We start from the raw sequence: 11,643 nt of genomic DNA on the forward strand, positions 1-11,643 counted from the left end.
TTTTTTTTGGTTTTTCTCCGGTACCGGGAACTGAACTCACGACCTTGCGCTTGCCAGGCAGGCGCTTTTGCCGCTGAGCTAAACCCCCAGCCCCTTCTGTAGTTGAAATAATGTTTTTGACTAGAGAGTGAGTGAGCATCAGAGTAACCTTCTATTTACTTAGGGTTAGTCAAGAAAGCAGAAACTATATGAATCAACTTATAAGGTGGAATCAAATGTAGGTAATTATTTGCATGCATGTTGGAAGGATAAAAGAACAAAAGGGGTAGTACTCACATAACCCAAAAGCTGCACACAGCAGCTCATGTTCTAATGGCTGAGGGCACAAAGTGTGATGTATTGGGCATACCAGAAGCCAGAAACTCGGATGAGTCTTGATATGCTAGAGTTCATTTGAGAAAGGGACATCACATGGCTGCTGCTTTCTTATGTATGAAGAATGTGATAGTGAGGCTGAGTTCTGGGAGTGTCAAAGGTGACTAGAGGCTGGTGGGGAATTGGTTGCCTGGACAACAACAGGCATACCTGTATCCTTCCTTTTTCTCAGTATCTTTCTACTTCCCCAGGATGGCAAAGGAGAATGTGAGTTTGTAATCTCAGTCCAGGGTCAGTGTTTAGAAAGATAAATTTGGAGATCCTACTCTCTATATATAATTTTAAAGAGAATAAAAAATAAGGAAAAGCATTAAAAATGATATACAATTTCAAAACAAGATGATAAGAAATCAACAATGGTTGTTTACTGCATATTGTTATCTTCAAAGTAGTTTTCAGATTACCAGATATAAGCATGCAAAATTAGTAAAAAAAATTAAGCATTAACTGTTCCTTTCAACAAACCATGACCAAGTGGGTTTCATCCCAGGAATTCATGGATGGTTCTATATACACAAATTAATAAATGTAATGTACCATATCAACATAGCCAAAGACAAAAATCACATGATCATCTCAATAGATGCAGAAAAAGCTTTTGATAAAGTCCAACACTCATTCATTATAAAAAACCCTACAGAAAATCAGAATAGATTGTCTTTACCTCAATCTGATAAAAGCCCTCTATAACAAACCACCAGCCAGTATCATACTAAATGGACAAAAACTGAAAGCTTTTACTTTAAAATCAAGAGATAATAGTTATTAGTGAATGACTTCTATGCCTTCTTTTTATTACTTGCTCATAACAAACATACTATTAATTCATATTCCTTTAAAAGGTTTTTTGGGGCATCTAAAGAAACTTTCTAGTCTCTGTGCTTAAGAAAGACAAATAGGTAGTAACAGAATTATGAAAAGCTGACTTGAAAAGGTGTTTATGAGTAAAATGATTCCCCAGGCAGATTGTATTTTCAATCCCTGATGAATTGAGCTTTTAAAAAATCATACAAAGAAAGAATTAACTTTTTTGAAGAGTTTAAAGAGTTAAACTTGAAGAGTAATTTGTGAGTTTAGGAGCTAAACTCTTTAAGACAACAAATATTACAGAGTTTGCATATATGTAATTAGGCTGTATTGTGCAGTCTTTTCATTTCAGTATAGTAAAAGTGGTGTTACGAAGTATTTCTTTTGAAAAAAAATGTAGGGTCGTTAGATGTGACAATCAGTAGTTAAACTGAATCTCCATATAATAAACATAAATGTTGTATAGCATCTTATGACATGCAGTTTATTCATTCACATATACTGTAGGTGACATATCTCCCTGACCCCCATACTCAAAGTACTTTTCTTGGTTATAGGAAATATTAGTTTGTTGATTATTGATTAGTTTATTAATTATTACTTACTGTTACAGTATTTACAGTATTTTTGGTTGTGCTTCATAATGAAACATCTTGGCTTCTAAATTTGAGTTGCCATTGCTTCTGTTTAAATAAATAGTTTTAATTGGCTAAGCACATTTTAGTGGCTTTAATTTTTTTGTTTTGTTTTGTTTTTTTGTTTTTTTTTGTTTTTTTTTGTTTTTTTTCCGGTACCAGGAACCGAACTCACGACCTTGCGCTTGCCAGGCAGGCGCTTTGCCACTGAGCTAAATCCCCAGCCCCTAGTGGCTTTAATTTTGAATTCTAGAAAATGGCAGTCTGACCTTCAGTATATTTTGAAATTTATAATGTAGGACAGGGAGATATTATTGCACTTTCCTGATATAAAAGGACATTAATTTGTTTAAGACTTTTAAAAACAAAACTTTTAATAAGCTTATCTTATTTTTCTTTTTTAATTTGTAGAATTTAGAAAAGACAGCTGGGTGTGGTAGCGCATACCTGTAATCCCAGCACTTGGGAGGCGGAGACAGGAGGACTGCTGTGAGTTCAAGGCCAGCCTTAACTGCACAAGAGACCCTGTCTCAAAAAAAAAAAAATTTAGAAAAGACTTCAATAAACTTGTTTTACTTTTATTTTTCTTTGTGAATCTTTTTCATTTTTAGTCTCTATTAATTTTATAAACCATTTGGTTTCAGTGAATATACAGTGATCCCTCACCTATCATGGGAGTTATCTTCCATGATAGGCGAAAATCTGTGAAGTAGCTGCATTATGTTTAATTATATATATATTTTATATATATATTTATATAATTATATATTTTTATATATATTTTTAATTATATATATTTTAAGGCTTTATAAATCCTTCCCATACTCCTATAAACCCTTCTCTCTTATTGACATTTCCCACACTCTTATAAACACTTCATATGCTCTTAGACACATTCCATACTCTTAAACCTCCATAATTTTAACAACATGTAAAATCCTATATGGGTACTCCCCAGTGAAGTACAGTATGCTACAACTTGAATGATGAAGATCATGGATTATGTAGCCATGCAATACTGATGGTGATGAAGGTGATGACAATGAGATGAATGTTCTGCACAGCCAAGAAGAGCATTACAGCTCTTCTGAAGTCACCACTTCATCAGGCGCTTCATCCAGTGGTGCAGTATCTTCGCCCTGGGCCATAACTGATCTCTTCTTCTGAGTGATGAACATAGTTATGGGGAGTTTCTGGTGCTGCTTTTTCTTCTGAGTGAGGTTTTTATAAACTGACATGCCTCTCTGGATTGTATTTATGAAGTGCAACGAATGAAGCATCCAGGGGTCCCATTCTTCAGCCACTTGCTGAAATTCTTTGGCCATTCTGACCACAGTTGCAAGACGATTGAGTGTTAGGCCAGCCTCCTCCTCTTCTCCAACCTGTAGTTCATCTTGTTCCTCATCTTCTTCATCACTTGCTGACTCCATCATCTCCATCTGATCTTCGCCTGTCAATGGTTATGAGTGGTCATCGATCAGGTCACCAGGGGCTTTGGCTTCGTCCTTCATAATAAAAGTGCAAGATGGCATCTGTTTCCAAAGTTAGCCCATCTCATCAATGTTAAAAACTTGTTCAGGCTTATAGCCACGTTCCTCGATGATAGATTTGAACATGTCATTCACGTACTCCTTGGCTTTGTTTTTATCCACAGAGGCAGCTTCTCCATGCAGAGAAACACTCTTGAGTCCAAAGCATCTCTGAAATTTGTCAAAACAGCCCTTGCTGGCACTGAATGGGGTTGGTCTAGTGGGAGAAGCACTCAGTGGTCCTGCTTCTGAGTTGTCCTTGTCTTCGTCCTCCTCACCATTGTGAATGTCTGTGCTTTCTGCAAAACTATCATAAAATTACTTGGCCTTTGTCTGGATGGTGTTGGTATCCAGTGAGATATTCTTCTTCCTGCAGTCATTTATCTACAGGCCAATGTAGACTCCATCCTCATAATGGCCTTATTGAGGGAAGTGACCACCCTCCCTGCAATCTTGTTAAAAGTCATGGTTGCTGTACATTTAATATTCTTCTTGTCTTTCTTTATGTAGAGAACAGTAGATTCATTGATCCTGTAATGGCAGCCTACAGCCATGTAGCTTTTGCCTTCCTTTAACATGTTGAGAAATTCCATCTTTTCTTTGATGGTAAGCATCTTCCTCTGGCACTCGGGTTCACTGTGAGAAGCCTTAGAAGGAGCAGAACATTTGGGTGGCACTGTAGGGCTTGAAATAAATTCTAACTTTTATGAAAATTTCACTAAAACACAACACCGCAGAGCAACACTACATGCAGCAATCAGACATCAATGTGAAGTGGACAATGAGAGATGCTAAATGTATAGGCACAGTGCGGGAGAGCAAACAGATCTGTGCTATGGTCACTGAGCCAATCAGCGCCCAGGATGCAGAACACAGTGCTGTGGTTGGTCACCTTCCATTCCATGAGCCAAAAGTGTGCTGTGTACAATCTCACATCGGCAAACTTGCACAGGTGGTAGTGGCATACTCCATTTCCATTATGTACAGTATGGTATTCATCCACTGATAAAATACATACTGTATTTTATTTCAATTTAATATTCTTAGAATATGTTTGAATTAACATTTTTATATTTTAAATTTTTAGGCAAAAATAATTAAAATCATAAATATTATATAAATACCTATATATTGCAAAATCCTGCAATATAGCAAAAACTCTACAATTCAGAATTAGATTTTTTAAAAAAACCTGTGATACATTGAAGCAGCAAGAAGTGAACTGCGATATAACGAGGAACAACTGTATTTTGACTATATCCATTCCCCTGATTTGTCCCTTCTGTTTCCTTTATCTTGCCTAATAATAATGTGCCTTTTACTTTCATGTCATCTTTTTAAATTCCACATATTAGGGAGAACATCCATACTTGTCTTTTTCAATCTGGCTTATTTTGCTTAACATGATGAGTTCCAGTTCCATGCACTTTCCTGCTTGCTTAACATGATGGTTTCCAGTTGTATCCACTTTACTGCAAATGATAAAATTGCCTGTATATGTATGTATATGAGTGTGTGTGGGGAGGGAGAGAGAGAGAGTGTCATATTTTACTTATCCATTCATCTGTTAGTGAGCACCTAAGCTGGTTTCATATTTTGGGTATTGTGAGTTGTGCCACAATAAACATGGATATGTAACATACTCTTATAATATGCTGGCTCTAATTCCTTCAGGTATATACCAAGGAGTGGTATAGCTGGATCAAACAGTAGTTCTGTTATTCATTCATTCATTGAAGAACCTTCATACTGATTTCCATAGTGGCTCTATACTAATTTACATTATCACTAGCAACGTAGGAAGATTCTCTTTGCCCTGAATCTTCAACAACACTTACTGCTTTTTAGTATGCTTGGTGATAGCCATTCTGATGGGTGAGAGCGATTCTTACTGTAGTTTGGATTTGCGTTTCCCTACTGGGTAAAGATGTTGAACATTTTTTTCACATCCTCATTGGCCATTTGTAATTCCTTATTTTTTTTTTGGAAAGTGTCCATTCAGTGGTTTCCCCATTATTAATTGAGCTATATAACTTTTGGTGTTTTTTTAATTCTTTATATGATCTAGATATTAATCCTCAGTTCAGAAGGATAGATGGCAAACATTTTCTCCCATTCTTGAGAGCCTGTTCGGAGGTTCTAGAGGGGAGCGCAGCTACTTGTACACCCTTGACTGAGGAACTGTCCTCCTCTGTTGGGGGTCGTCATCCTCTTCAACTGAGCACGCAGCTTCTGGAGGGATGCGTATGGAGCATTGAGGGAGGAAGGGGACACCGTCTAGCCAGCCAGATCAGCCAAATGAACCATGGTGATCAATGGGGTGACAGGTGTCACAGCCAGATCGCCCTCACATCCCATTTTCTCCCATTCTGTAGGCTGTCTCTTCACTCTTGTTGTTTCCTTTGCTCTTTTTATTTTGCTTTGGCTAGAAATAGAAATGAACTTACCTATATAGGTGGCTGGCTAATATACTTGGAGTATAGTACCATATCCAAGTTTTAGGATTATACACAGCTACTGTCCAGTTCTGATTTAGCAGTCATAGTGCCTGGGTTAGGGAAAGTTTTTGGGGATGAGCTCATGTATAGCTGCTGTCTGTTTCACTACATTTATTTTAGGATAGCTGGGAATAAACATTAGATTCATGAGACACTAGTGCCAGTGATGGGGTGGTGTAGGGCATAAGGGAAATTGGCTTCCCTTTGCAAGATAGCTCATTAATGTGATGTATTTTCAGTTTTAAAGCAAAGGAAGGTCAGAAGGACTTTTCTGTTGCAAAGGGAAGTCTAGTATGGGATGGAGTTCAGGGTCATCTAAGTTATCCAGTGTCTTCTGTTGTGTGAAAAATCCAGGCCCAAAAGGAAAACACTCCACACTGAAGAGTTTTTGGAAGGTGACTTTAATGTAACACTATTGGGCTAATGGGAACCAGTTCCAAATCATCAGCCCAAAGTCAGTTTTGAGTTCAGTTTAAATACAGTTTGCAAGCAGTAAATACAAAGCCAATATGGTTATTACATTTTTGGTTACATGGATTACAAGAACCCAGTCATATAATGTCAGGCAGATTTATTTTAAGCAGGTTTACTTAAAAGGAATTGTTTATCAGTAGACAGGTATTTTCCAGGATGGAGGGGGTCTGAGCAGAGCAGGTAAAATTGAATGCATCCTTGAATGGGCCAGTGTGTTCTGGGCATAAAGTCCTTGAAGCAAGCCAAAATAAAACTAGTTATATACCTATCTTAAGTAGAAAAACACAAATACTACAGCTGGATGTGGTCAGGTTGAGCTGGCTGGCTATTTGTAAGAAGCAGCTGGTTGCAGACAGTCAAGGCTAACTGAACTTAGCAGTTTATATGGCAAGCAGCATGAGCATAGTCACAGGCTGTTGATTGATTTCTAAGTTCTACTATAAGATTTTTATGTTTTCCAATACACTATCTTCAGTCTGATTTATAGGTAATCATTCTTTTGAGTCAGTAATCTTCCTTTTATTTTATTGTTTATGAAAGGGCCATTTATTAACTCACCCTGTAATTCAGTAAACTTTAGGGTCAAAACTTGAATTTGACTGTGGCTATGTGAGTCTGATGCAAAAAGAAATTATCCTGAACTCTTGAATGAGCATCAAAAAAGTGTGCATTCAGCTTTCTGCAGTCCTTGTTTCCAGACTAGAGCTTATTCTAAAACTTAGATATTGTGGAGTATATCAAATTATATTATCCATCCATTCTACATCTGCTACTCTTAATTCATACTAGAGTTGAAAGGAGAATGAATAGGTTGGCAGAGCTAGAAGATCTCTTGTTTTTGATCATTGCAGGCCAAGTTACATTTGGGTTTTTGTTATTTTCAGTCTCTGTATATGTCTAACTATATTTCTATGAATTATCTATGAATGATCTAATTTTTGTCCATTTAACAGACCTCTCTAAAACTCAACCTTACATTTTAAACTAGGTTAGAGCTAAGAAGGTTTTCTCTTGATTGCTTCTGGCTGTACATATTTCATTTTTAAGTATTCTAGATAATACCTTGTTTCATCACTGGAGAGGGTTGGGGATCTAGGGCTCCAACATGGTTAGATGAGAGAGAGACAATAAAAAGAATAAACAATGGAATCAACGAGGGTGCATACTAAAGAAATATTGGAGAATTACTGCTAAATAATATAAATGATAGGTGTGTATCTCAAGAATTGTGGGGTGAAGTTATGCTTTAAACAACATTAGACAGTTTTGAAGGAGAAGGCCAAGCTCAGTGTCTTAAATTGCCACATCATGGCATATAAAAAAGAGCAAGACTTTCTATGATTATACTTTCATGGCTTATGTTATTTCAGTGCCTTCTAACTGGTCTCCCTTATTGAGTTAACAATATCCCTTAGTTACTGCAGGCTGATCAGGTCCGCAATCTCCTGAATGAGTGTATGGCAAAGGCTAAATAAAAAGAGGCAAATGGAATGATTTCAGGCCTCCAGGAGGATCAAAGCCCTCTCACAGAATTCAAGATTTTCTCAAGGGCTAAGACCAAAATCTTCTCTGGGCGGCCCATGTTTATATAGTTATCAAAAGAAGGGAGGGGAGTACTCAGGAAGGGTGGAACCACTCAAGGACTTCTCTAAGTAAGGTCTTAAATTAACCCATCCGGGAGTGAGATGCCTGAGGCTATAGTCTTTATCCAGTTGAGATAGGATCCAGATGTCCTTGGCTGTGATCTTATCTTATCCTTTGAGGCTTTCTGGCTTCATCACCACTACAGGTTTTAGTAGGGATTTAATGACTCACGGAGGTTCACTTACTGTGAGTCTGCCATTTCCACACAAGGAGCCTGGGCCTGGGACAGACTCACAAGTGAACATGAAAAGCCAATTGGTTTCTGGGATGTGGGAAAAGAGAAGGGAAAGAAGGAGAAATTTTGTATGTATGTATATACAGGATAGTTAACATGGTTGTTCTTCTGTCTTCTATTTCTATGCTGAAAGAAACTGTCAATGAGTCTTTGATTGACCAGTATTGCATGTTTATATCTGTTTTCACAAGAAGCCACTTTGAAGATATCAATATGTAATACAACCACCATTGTTAATTCCCTACCACTTTGTTTGTAACTCTGTATTGTCTGTATTGTGCTTGTGATATGTTGTAAAATGTTGTATGTCTGTTAATGTTTCCCTCCTTTTATCTTTAAAATAAAAAAAAAAAGCCAATTGGTTAATTTAAATCCTGTTCAGGTCTGCTTCACAGTGGTCTCCATCACTCCCTGGTCCTAATTACAGCCCCCTCAGTTTATTATCGACATAGCTGCAAGAGCGGTTCTTCAAAAAGTAAGTTAGAGCTTGTTATTCCCGTTGTTAAAACTTTCCAGTGGCTTCCATCTTATTGAGAATATAACAAAGTTTTTGCAGAGGCTCACAAAGTTTAATGGTCTGACCTCTTTTCACCTAACTTTTACTCCTACTATTTTCTCATACTACTTTGACATTGGCTTCCTTGTCCTTCCGTTTATTCAGACATATCAGGTATGTTGCCTTGGGATTTTTCCTCATGTTCTTTTCTATTTTTCAAATACTGTGCCTGGTTAACTCTGTCACTTCCTTCAAATGTTTCCATAAATCTTAGCAAGACACATTCTTACTACTATATTTACTTCTGCTTCTTCCCTTTCCTTCACCAACTCAAAACTAGATGCTCCCAGAAGACTACTACTTCTGGATATTGACTATAGCTGTTGTCAAGATGACTTTTGTTTTCAATTTCTGCTTCTGTGAGTTACTGGTTTCCTTTTCTAAGTATGGGGTAGATGGAACTCATGTCAGTCCTGTAGCCTAGGCACAGGAAAGCTGAAAAATTAGGAGCCCATGATTAACATATTATGGAATGGAAAACAACTCTATGTCTCTGCATAGGAAGATTCTCTCAAACATTGGAAGAGGATTTTGATGCTGGACAGCTAAGGGAAACCTTATAATTTTCCCTGACACTGTCGTTTTTCCTTGGGTTTTTTGATAGGCATGGGTTAGAGGGTATTTTTTAAAAGACAAGGTCTCCCTATATAGTTTAGGTTGGCCTTGAACTCACTAAGTATCCAAGACTGGCCTTGACCTCATGGCAATCCTCCTGCCTCAGCCTCCCAAGTGCTGGGATTACAGGCATGCACCACCATGCCCAGCTGGGTTAGAGGTTTTGCATCTCTCTTACGTGTCTTGTATGTAGTCCTTCATAGCTTGGGTTTCCTTTTTTTACTGATCGGCATTCTAGAATTATTTTTCAATACTGTCTTGCAACTAATTATCCCTTGAGTTCTGTTCATTATATCTCCTATTGATGTTTTTTGTTTTTCCTTGATAATATTTTTATGTGATTTTATTACAGTAAAATATAAATACATACAAGTTATCATTTTAACTCTTTACAAGTATTTAAATCCAGTGTCACTAACTATATGTATAGTGTTGTGCAGTCATCATCAAAATTCATCTCTAGAGCTTCCCCAATTTTCTGTCCTTGTTAAGTCATAACTGCCCACTCTCCTTCTGTCAGGTAATCTCTCTTCTATTTTTTGATTCTGAATTTGCTATTTTAGGTATCTTATATAAATGGAATAATGAAATATTTGTCCTGTGATGTCTGACTTTCTCACTAGCATAATGTTTTCAAGATTCATCCATGTTATGGACTATATTAGAATTTCATTATTTTAAAATTGAACAATATTTCATTATATATATATGCAATTTGAACATCCCCAATCTGTAAATCTGAAACATTCTTTAAAAATTAAGTTTATTGGTACAATTTAGATATACATAAAGATCATATTTATCATAGGAAATTTGTACCTCTGTGTGATATATTTTAAGACTCTTTTCTTTTTGGTACCAGGAATTGAACTCAGGACCTTACACTTGCCAGGCAGGTGCTTACACCACTGAGCTATATCCCCAGCCCTCTGTGGTATATTTTGATTCCTTTTTTCCCCAACCCCTTCTTCTCCCTATTTACAAAGATTTCTTTCCATTTTATCATTTTTTAGTTTCTCTTTCCTTTTCCCTTCCTTCCTGTCCCCCTTTCTCCTCCTTAGTTCCCCTTTTCTTTTGAATAATTTGTTCCTATTTCACAATACTGATTGTACATCTTGGTCCTTACTTACTGTTTTAGTTTCTCACACCAGGGAGACAATACAGTGTTTACACATGTGTGTCCAATTTATTTCACTTAAGAGTATGGCCTCAAGGTGGATCCATTTACCTAGAACTGTTTCAAGTTTATTCTTTATGGCTGAGTAGTACTCGATTATATTTTTTTAAAAAATCTTTTTAATCCATTCCTTGGTTGATGGGCATTTGAGTTGTTTCCAAGGTTTAGTTATCACAAATTGTGCTGTTACAAACATGGGTGTGCATATGTCACAGTGGTATGATGTTTTTAATTCTTCCAGGAGGATACCCAGAAAGGGAATAGCTGGGTTAAATGGGACCTCTAATCTGAGGTTTTTGGGGGATCTCCACTCTGATTTCCAAAATGGTTGCACCAGACTGCACTCACACCATTAGTGGAGAAGTTTCTTTTTCCCACAGTCCCTCCAGTGTTTGTTATGGGTTGATTTTTTGATGATAGCCATTCTTTCTGGGGTGAGATGGAATCTCACCATAGTTTTAATTTGCATCTGTCAGATGACTAGTGATGTTGAACGTTTTTTCATAAATTTTTTTTCCCTCTGTGTGGAATATTGTTTTGTACTCTTTGATTTTTAGTCTATGCATTTCTTTATGTATTAAATGTGTTTCTTTTATATGGCCTACTGTTGGATTTTGTTTCTTGATCCAGTCTGCTAATCTGTGTCTTTTGACTGGCAAATTGAGTCTATTCACATTAATAGTTATAATTGATAGGTATTGTTCCTGTCATTGTGTTATTTACCTGTTGTTGTTTTGCTTTCTTTTCCTTCTACTTATTTGCTATCTCTACTCGAGTCATTCATTCTATTGAAACTTTGTCATTGTTAGCTTCTTTGTCCTTTCCTAGGATATCCTTGAGAATTTGTTGTGGGGGGGTGATTATTTGTTCTTCATGAATTTCTTCAGGTGCTTTTTGTCATGGAAATATCTTACTTCTCCATTAGTTTTAAAAGATAATTTTGTAGGATATATCAATCTGGATTGGAAGTTGTTTTCTTTTAAGGATTGAAAAAAGCTCTCATTGATCAGAAATAATTTCTCAGGCAAAAAGTGAGATGACAAGAATAATGAAGGAAATGCTCAAAAAGTCTGAAGAAGAAATCTATAAGAAAATAGA

General features: G+C 36.7%; 1 protein-coding gene across 6 annotated transcripts in view; it reads left to right on the top strand.

The window, feature by feature from the left end:
- Dock3 (dedicator of cytokinesis 3) overlaps window positions 1–11,643 on the top strand; it is a gene marked incomplete at its 5' end in the record, with an annotated part of 457,227 nt that overhangs the window by 58,974 nt on the left and 386,610 nt on the right.

This window comes from Chinchilla lanigera, unplaced genomic scaffold, assembly GCF_000276665.1.
Source record: "Chinchilla lanigera isolate Chin_1 unplaced genomic scaffold, ChiLan1.0 scaffold00131, whole genome shotgun sequence".
Lineage (NCBI taxonomy): Eukaryota > Metazoa > Chordata > Mammalia > Rodentia > Chinchillidae > Chinchilla > Chinchilla lanigera.